Raw genomic sequence first — 7,406 nt, 5'->3', positions numbered from 1 at the left:
AGCCAATAATTTCTGTTCCTTATAAATTACCTAGTGTGCGGTATTCTGTTACAGAAGCACAAAACAGTCTAAGACAGGACTCCAGGAAAAGATGGTGGCCTTCATTAAAGTGGTGGCAATGGAAGTGAAAAGAAGTAGATTTAAGACAGATTTTAGGGATACATCTGAAATGACTTCTTTATACATTAGCAGCGGGGGTTGAGGGGAACAGAGAAATCAAGGATGACTCTTAGAGATTTTGACTTAAGTATCTGGGTTAGACAGTGCTGACATTTACTGAGACAGGGAAGACAGAAGGACAGGAACTGCTTTAGATTTATTACCTTTGAAATACCTGTTAGATATCTAAGTGTCAAGCCAACAGTTGCATCCATGAATCTGAAATGCATGTGAGATATATGGGCAAGAGATATACATTTGCGAATTATTAAGACATAGAAGGCATTTAAAGTCATAGGAAAGGAAGATAATGTCTGGATAGAGAAGAGTGCAAGTCCCAGGCATTTTAATATTTACAAATCAGGCAGAACCAAAGAAGCAGGCAAAGTGTTTGGTCAGTAAAGCAGGAGGAAATCCAGAAAAGTAGACAGTGTTTTCAGAAGCAGTCAACTGTGTTGAAGGCTGAGAGGATGAGCACTTATCCTGTGACTTTCAGTAAATTGCTTTATCTGTCTAAACTCAACCTCCTCATCTGTAAAATGTGGACGAAAATAGTACCACACTTACAGTGTTGTTGGTTGTGTTAAAAAACATAATGTATATAATGTTCTATGTGTCTGGCAGATAATAAGTGATAAATGGTAGCTATTATTAGTCTATTGCTGTTGAGTTCTGAAATCTATAAGGGGAAATATAAATATGTCAGGGGAAAAAGCACATACATTTACTGCAAAAGTTCTGAATAACGGATATTCAATTTTATCGCATCTTGCAAATCATTCTTTAATCTTCTTTTTAGTCTTTGTGTCTTTTTAGCTCTTCTGGAGTCAGGGCTTAAGATATGAGAATTCCTTCCTCACTGGATTGTCAAAAGTTGCTATGACAACTGGCTGGAAATGAAAGTCCTCTGCTTTATTTATTTATCTGAGGGTGATGTGCTGCAGAAAGAGGGAAACGAGATTGCCACAAATGTTGCCTCCCAACCTTTAGAAAGAAGACATGCCATGCGAGGGCCAGGTTTTCTCCCATCCCATCCGTGTTCTGTGTTGTTTATATATAATTTACCCTCTTCCTTTTTCTACAAAATAGTTGAGGTCATAAATATTAAGACACATAAGCTGAGGCGGTTTAAAGAAAATAAATCAGAAGATTAAATACTATTTGGAGAAGTAATATATGACAAAAAAGTAATGTATAATAATGTAACAATGCTATTAACAATGTGCAACAAATTTAACTCGAAGTATTTTGGAAGTTAAAAAAAAAATTAAAAAGGAAAACCATGGTTTAAGGAATTCTCTGAAGTCTGCCTAAAGGTTATAAGCAAGTTCATTAGGAGAGAGAAACCTTTAAACTGGTATATATGTTGTTACTCTGCAATGATAATAGTGGCCAACATTTGCATACTATTTCACAGTTTGTAAGGCATTTTCATGCTTTACAGATGGTGGTATTACAACTATTCTTTTTTGCCCTCACACCACAAAAGAGGTTAACACAGAGAACTTGAATCATGACTTTTTTTTTCAAATGCAGAAAACCTTTTTTTTTTTTTTTTTTTTAATTTTTATTTTTTAAAGAGAGGGTTTCACTCTGTCACCCAGGCTGGAGTTTGGTGACATGATCATAGCTCACTGCAGCCTCGAACTCCTGACCTCAAGTGATCCTCCCACATCAGCCTCCCAAATGGCTGAGACTGCAGGCATGTGCCACCACACCCAGTTCAGAAAACCTTTCTTTATTGGTAGCCCAAATATATGAGCATCTCATGAACCTTTTATTTCCAAAATCCTGCTCTGTCTACTTACCAAGAGGCAACTTCCTTAATTGCAATTTTTGAAAAACATTGTGAAACACAGCATGCACAAAAGTACATAAAATTTGTATCTAAATTTTAAGAAATAACTATAAAACTAACATCCTGTAGCCACCACCAAAGTCAAGAAATAGAACAATCTTGGAACACTGGAGCAGCAATTCTCAACCTTTTTGGTCTCAGGACCCCTTAATTCACTTAAAAATTATTGAGGACCTCAATGAGCTTCTGTTTATATCACCATAGCTAACAATATTTTTATTATTAGAAATTAAAACTAAAAATTAACAAAATATTAATTCACTTAAAAATAACAATAATACATTTACTGCATGTTAACTTAAATAATATTTTACGAAAATTAACTATTTTCCAAAAAAAAAAGTGAGAAGAGTGACACTTTTTTTTCCCCAAATCTCTGTAATATCTAGCTTAATAGAAGAAAACTGCATTCTCATATTTGATTATGCACTTAGTCTGTGATATGTTGTTTTGGTTTAAGTATATGAAGAAAATCTGGCCCCACATAGTTCTGTGCTTGGAAAAAGGGGAGTATTTTAATGGTGCTTTCAGATAACTGTGCGTTTTCTTCTTTGTAGTATAGCACAATTCCACAAGTGCTTCTTTTTAAAGGTTAGTTGCAATGTGGAACGGGAAACCATGCTACTCTGTTACATTAAAATCAATTTGTCTAAGTCGCCCTTGAATGACTTTGTCACCCATGTGTTACATTGTAACATTACATTCATTTGGAAAATACTGGTTCACTGAGTTTTGCAGGCCCTCCAAATGTTGACACATTTCATTATACAATATCAAAAAATCACATTCATTGCTATCACTACCAATCTTATCACAAGTCTTTAAATGTTGGTATGTAGTCAAGCTCATGGGTTACAAGTTTTCCAAATTTCTAGTTTTCACTTGAAAGCTCAGATTTTGTCATTGGCAACAAATATTGTCAGTTGTTTTCCTTGAAGTGACTGACTTTATTTTTGAGAAAATGTCTCCCAAATACCCAAGTCTGAATAACCACTGTTTGCCAGTGTTCTTTCAAGTAAAAATGGTGTTCTATAAAGAAAGTGACCAGTTTAACAACAAATACACAAGTGCTTTTCCTTGAGACAACCATTGTACATAGGTTGTCCAGCAGAAGTGCTTTCTGTCCTCAAAGTGTGGTCTCCAGAGCAGCAGCAGCATCACCAAGGGACTTGTTAAGAATATAAACTGTTGGGTCCCACTCTAGACCTACGAACTTGGAAACTCTGGGAGCGAGGGCAGGTGGTCCATGTTTTCCAACCCTCCAGGAGATTCTGATTCCATCTAAGTTTGAGAACCACTGCTGCAGCCTTAAAGCAATGGTTCTCAGTCTCGGTTGCAGATTAGAATCGCTTGGGGAGCTTAAAAATCTCCAATGCCTAGTTATTCTTCATCAATTAAGTCAGAATGTCTGAGGGTGAGACCCAGAGTATCAGTATTTTTAAAGTTCTCCTGAGGATTGCGAAGTGCAGCCACGGCCTCAGGCTGTCGTTCTCAGTTCTCAGCTATGTGCTTGGGTGGTACTGGACAGTTACCTATTGAATCTCTCTGACAAGATCCTGGAGTGCTAATCACCAGCCTGCTGCTGGGGAGAGAAAAACCAATGTGTTTTCAGAATCATTGTCCCATCCTGAATAGTCAGGAAATCCCAAATGGTGAACAAGAAACTGTCCTAACAGAACTCAAGAATACTTCTGATTAGTTACGCCTCTCCTTTAGAGCAGTGGAAACCCAGGCGAGTCTGGTGAGGTCTCCGCTCTGATTCCCAGTGCAGCCTCCCTTCAGCTGCCAGGGCTGGCTTCTTCCCTGCCCTGTGTGTCTCCCGAGTTGTCTCAAGTTAGCAGTTCTCACCCTTACCACACTTGACGTTCCCAGGTTATAATATTTTTATCACTCTTTGACCATTCTCAAATGAAATACATATGTAATACAACCTACCTGCACACATTAATTAGAAAATCAATATATTGCCCTAACTATATTACAAAGGATGAATAACATGAGATTAATTTATAATAAATATAGATATGGCAATACATGAATATTTGGGAACAACATTGGCAGACATAGTAAAGTTGTCAGGTGTTGGCATATGATTTAAAAAAAAAAAAATACTAAAGTAGAGACTATGGTATAACGAACTACATGCTTCCTTAGTACCCAGCTTTGACAATTGTCAGTCATCAATAGCCAATCTTTTCCATTCTTACCAATGCTCCTTAAAATGTGGTCCTTGACCAGCAGCATCAGTGTTACCTGTAAGATTGCTAGAAATGTAGATTCATTGGTCTTATTCCAGACCACTGAATCAGAATCTCTGAGATAGGGCCCAGGAATCTGTGTTTTAACAATCAGCTGATTTGTAGATATTCTGTGGTCTCAGAACCACTGATCTATCTATATAACATCCCTACCTTCTCAGATTATTTTAAAGCAAATCCCAGATAGCACCTAGATATATTTTATCCATAGATAATTACTTTAACTTTAAAAACTATAACTACATACTATATATATATATCACCTAAGAAAAGTTTAACTTAATTCCTTTTTTAAGTATTTTATTTTTAATATTTTATTTTAATAGATTTAGGGGGTACAAATTGTTTTTTGTTATATGGATGAATTGTATAGTGGTGAAGTCCAGGCTTTTAGTGTACCAGTCACCTGAGTAGTGTATGTTGTACCCAATAGGTAATTTTTCATCCCGCACTCCCCTCCCGGCCTTCTGAGTCTCCAGTCTGCATTATGTCACCCTTAATGACTGTGCATGCCCATTGCTTAGCTCCCACTGGTGAGAACATGAAGTATTTGGTGTTTTGTTCCTAGGTTACTTCACTTAGGATAATGGCTTCCTATTCTCTCCAAGTTGCTCCAAAAGATATCATTTCATTCTTTTTCATGGATGAGTAGTATTCCACGGTATGTGTATGTGTATATATACCATATTTTATTATAATTCCTTGATATCACCAAATGTATAGAGTTTAACATTTTTTCTCAGATATTCTTAAATGTGTTTTTGTAGATGATTTGCTCAAATCAGTTCAAACAAGGCCCATATATTGCATAAGGTTGATATGTCTCTCAAAATCTCTCTTAATCCGTATTTACTTTTTAAAAAAAAATTTTCCTGCCATTTATTTGTTGAAGAAACTAGGTCATTTGTCACATAGTTTCCCACATTCAGTATTTTGCTAATTGTGTCCCTTTTTGTCATGTTCCTCTTTTCTCTGTATATACTGTTTAGATCTAGAGGCTTGATCTATCAGGTTTGGTTTTTTTGGCAGGAATATTTCACAGATGGAGCTATGCCCTTCCTATTTTATCGTAGCAGAAAGCACATCAATATCTGGCTGTTTCTCTTCTTCTGTTAAGGTTGATTAGTGTGCTCAAGTGTTGAAAGCATGATCTATCCTATATAAAAGTTTCCCATCAGCCTTTTTTTACCTAATGGTCTTAGCAGCCACTGATGTTCATTGCTTAGGTCCATTCTTTCATTAAGATGCAAAAATGGTGATATTCTTTTTTTTTTTTTTTTTGAGACAGAGTCTCACTCTCTCACCCTGAGGAGAGTGAGGTGGCTTCATCATAGCTCACAGCAACCTCAAACTCCTGGGATCAAGTGATCCTCCTGCCTCAACCTCCTGAGTAGCTGGAACCACAGGCACATCCCAGAATGCCCAGCTAATTTTTCTATTTTTAGTAGAGACGGGGTCTCACTCTTGCTTAGGCTGGTCTCAAACTCCTGGGCTCGAGCGATCCTCCCACCTCAGCCTCCCAGAGTGCTAGGATTACAGGCGTGAGCCACCGCACCTGGATGTGATATTCTAATTTTTATCATTCTTCTGCATTTATTACCTGACATATAAAGAACTTTCTCTTTTCAAGTATTTGTTTAGGAAATATAGTTTATGCAGCAAAGGCAGAGTAAATGCTCAATTTAATTCCTTTATTAACTAGAGTTCAAACAATAAATTTATATGCTAGCTATAATTTTTACTTTGAATATCACTATACATTATGGATTTTAATATATTTTATATTTTTAATTCACTTCAGTCATCATTCAGTATGATGCTTAACTTGTCTTATCTTTGCCAGATGGAGCTTCTTCGAGTTGGCTCCTGGGTTCTTCTGACACAGCCCTAACAGTGTTTGATACCTTCCTTACTTTCGGGTATGAAAAGATATTTCATCTTATATATTTCCCACACCATCCCTGGAGTCAACTATATCTTGAAGAAGCTTTGGTTCCTTTTACTGGGAAATGGTTTTTAGAGGCACTCATTGCTATAGGACTGATTGTTGTTCCCAGTCCTTTTCAGTGGAAACAGCTAGGAAATTCATATTTTAAAAGAGAAAATTATATCTTGAGAACATATCAATGCTTCCAATTTAAATATAAGACTATTGGAAGTTTAATTCTTTGATTTTATATTTGCATATCTTTCCTCTTACACCAAAATTCTTGGTTCCTAATGATACTAACATAATCATTTATTTGCTTTATCCATGTATACATAAAAATATTTTCAAAATAACAATATTATTAATAAAAATATAACAGAATAAAATTCTTATTAATGCTTAATATTAATAATTATTCTGCAATTTTTTCTCCTTTCTTACATAAATGGAACATACTATATCCCACTGTTCTGTACCTTTGTTTTAATGTTTTACTTAACAATATATCCTAGGGTTATTCCATAACAATATTTGGAGATATTACTCAGTCCTTTTCATAGCTGCATAGTACTCCACTGTGTGAATCTATTAAAATGTTTTCAGACCAATCCTCCACAATGAATGTTTGTACTGAAAGATGTCTTATACTGTTACAAATATTGCCATAATTAATTCCTTGAATATGTATAATTGAATATTTTTGTCACATTTTCTTTCTTTCTAGGATAGATTCCTAACAGTATTTTGGCTCAAACATAAATGAACTTTTAATTATGCTAGCTATTGCCAAATTCCCCCTATAGAAATTGTATAGTTTTGTATTTCTGCCAATAATGTGTGAGAATTCCGCATGCTTAAAATTACTAAGGTTGGATTTTAGAGAAAAAAACATTCAAAGGAAATATTGTTGCTATTTTTCTTCATATTTCCATTTTGAAATAAGGGTTGAGGTATATTTGTGTATATGCATGGGACAGGCACAAGTATAGAGACAGTTATGCTACTGGAGGTTCAAATATCAGAGCACAAATATAGATACAATCATACTGTATTGGTGATTCAAATATCAGAGTATTGTTGCTTGCCAGGGATGTAATTTTTCAAAATGGCAAAAACAATTGGTAAAGTTCAAATAACGTAAACTATAATTTTCTCTTAATTTTTTTTTTTTTTGACCCTCAAAGGTCAAGAATTTTCTCTT

This window comes from Eulemur rufifrons, chromosome 16 (assembly GCF_041146395.1).
Source record: "Eulemur rufifrons isolate Redbay chromosome 16, OSU_ERuf_1, whole genome shotgun sequence".
NCBI lineage: Eukaryota > Metazoa > Chordata > Mammalia > Primates > Lemuridae > Eulemur > Eulemur rufifrons.
Note: the sequence above shows the minus strand (reverse complement) of the source record.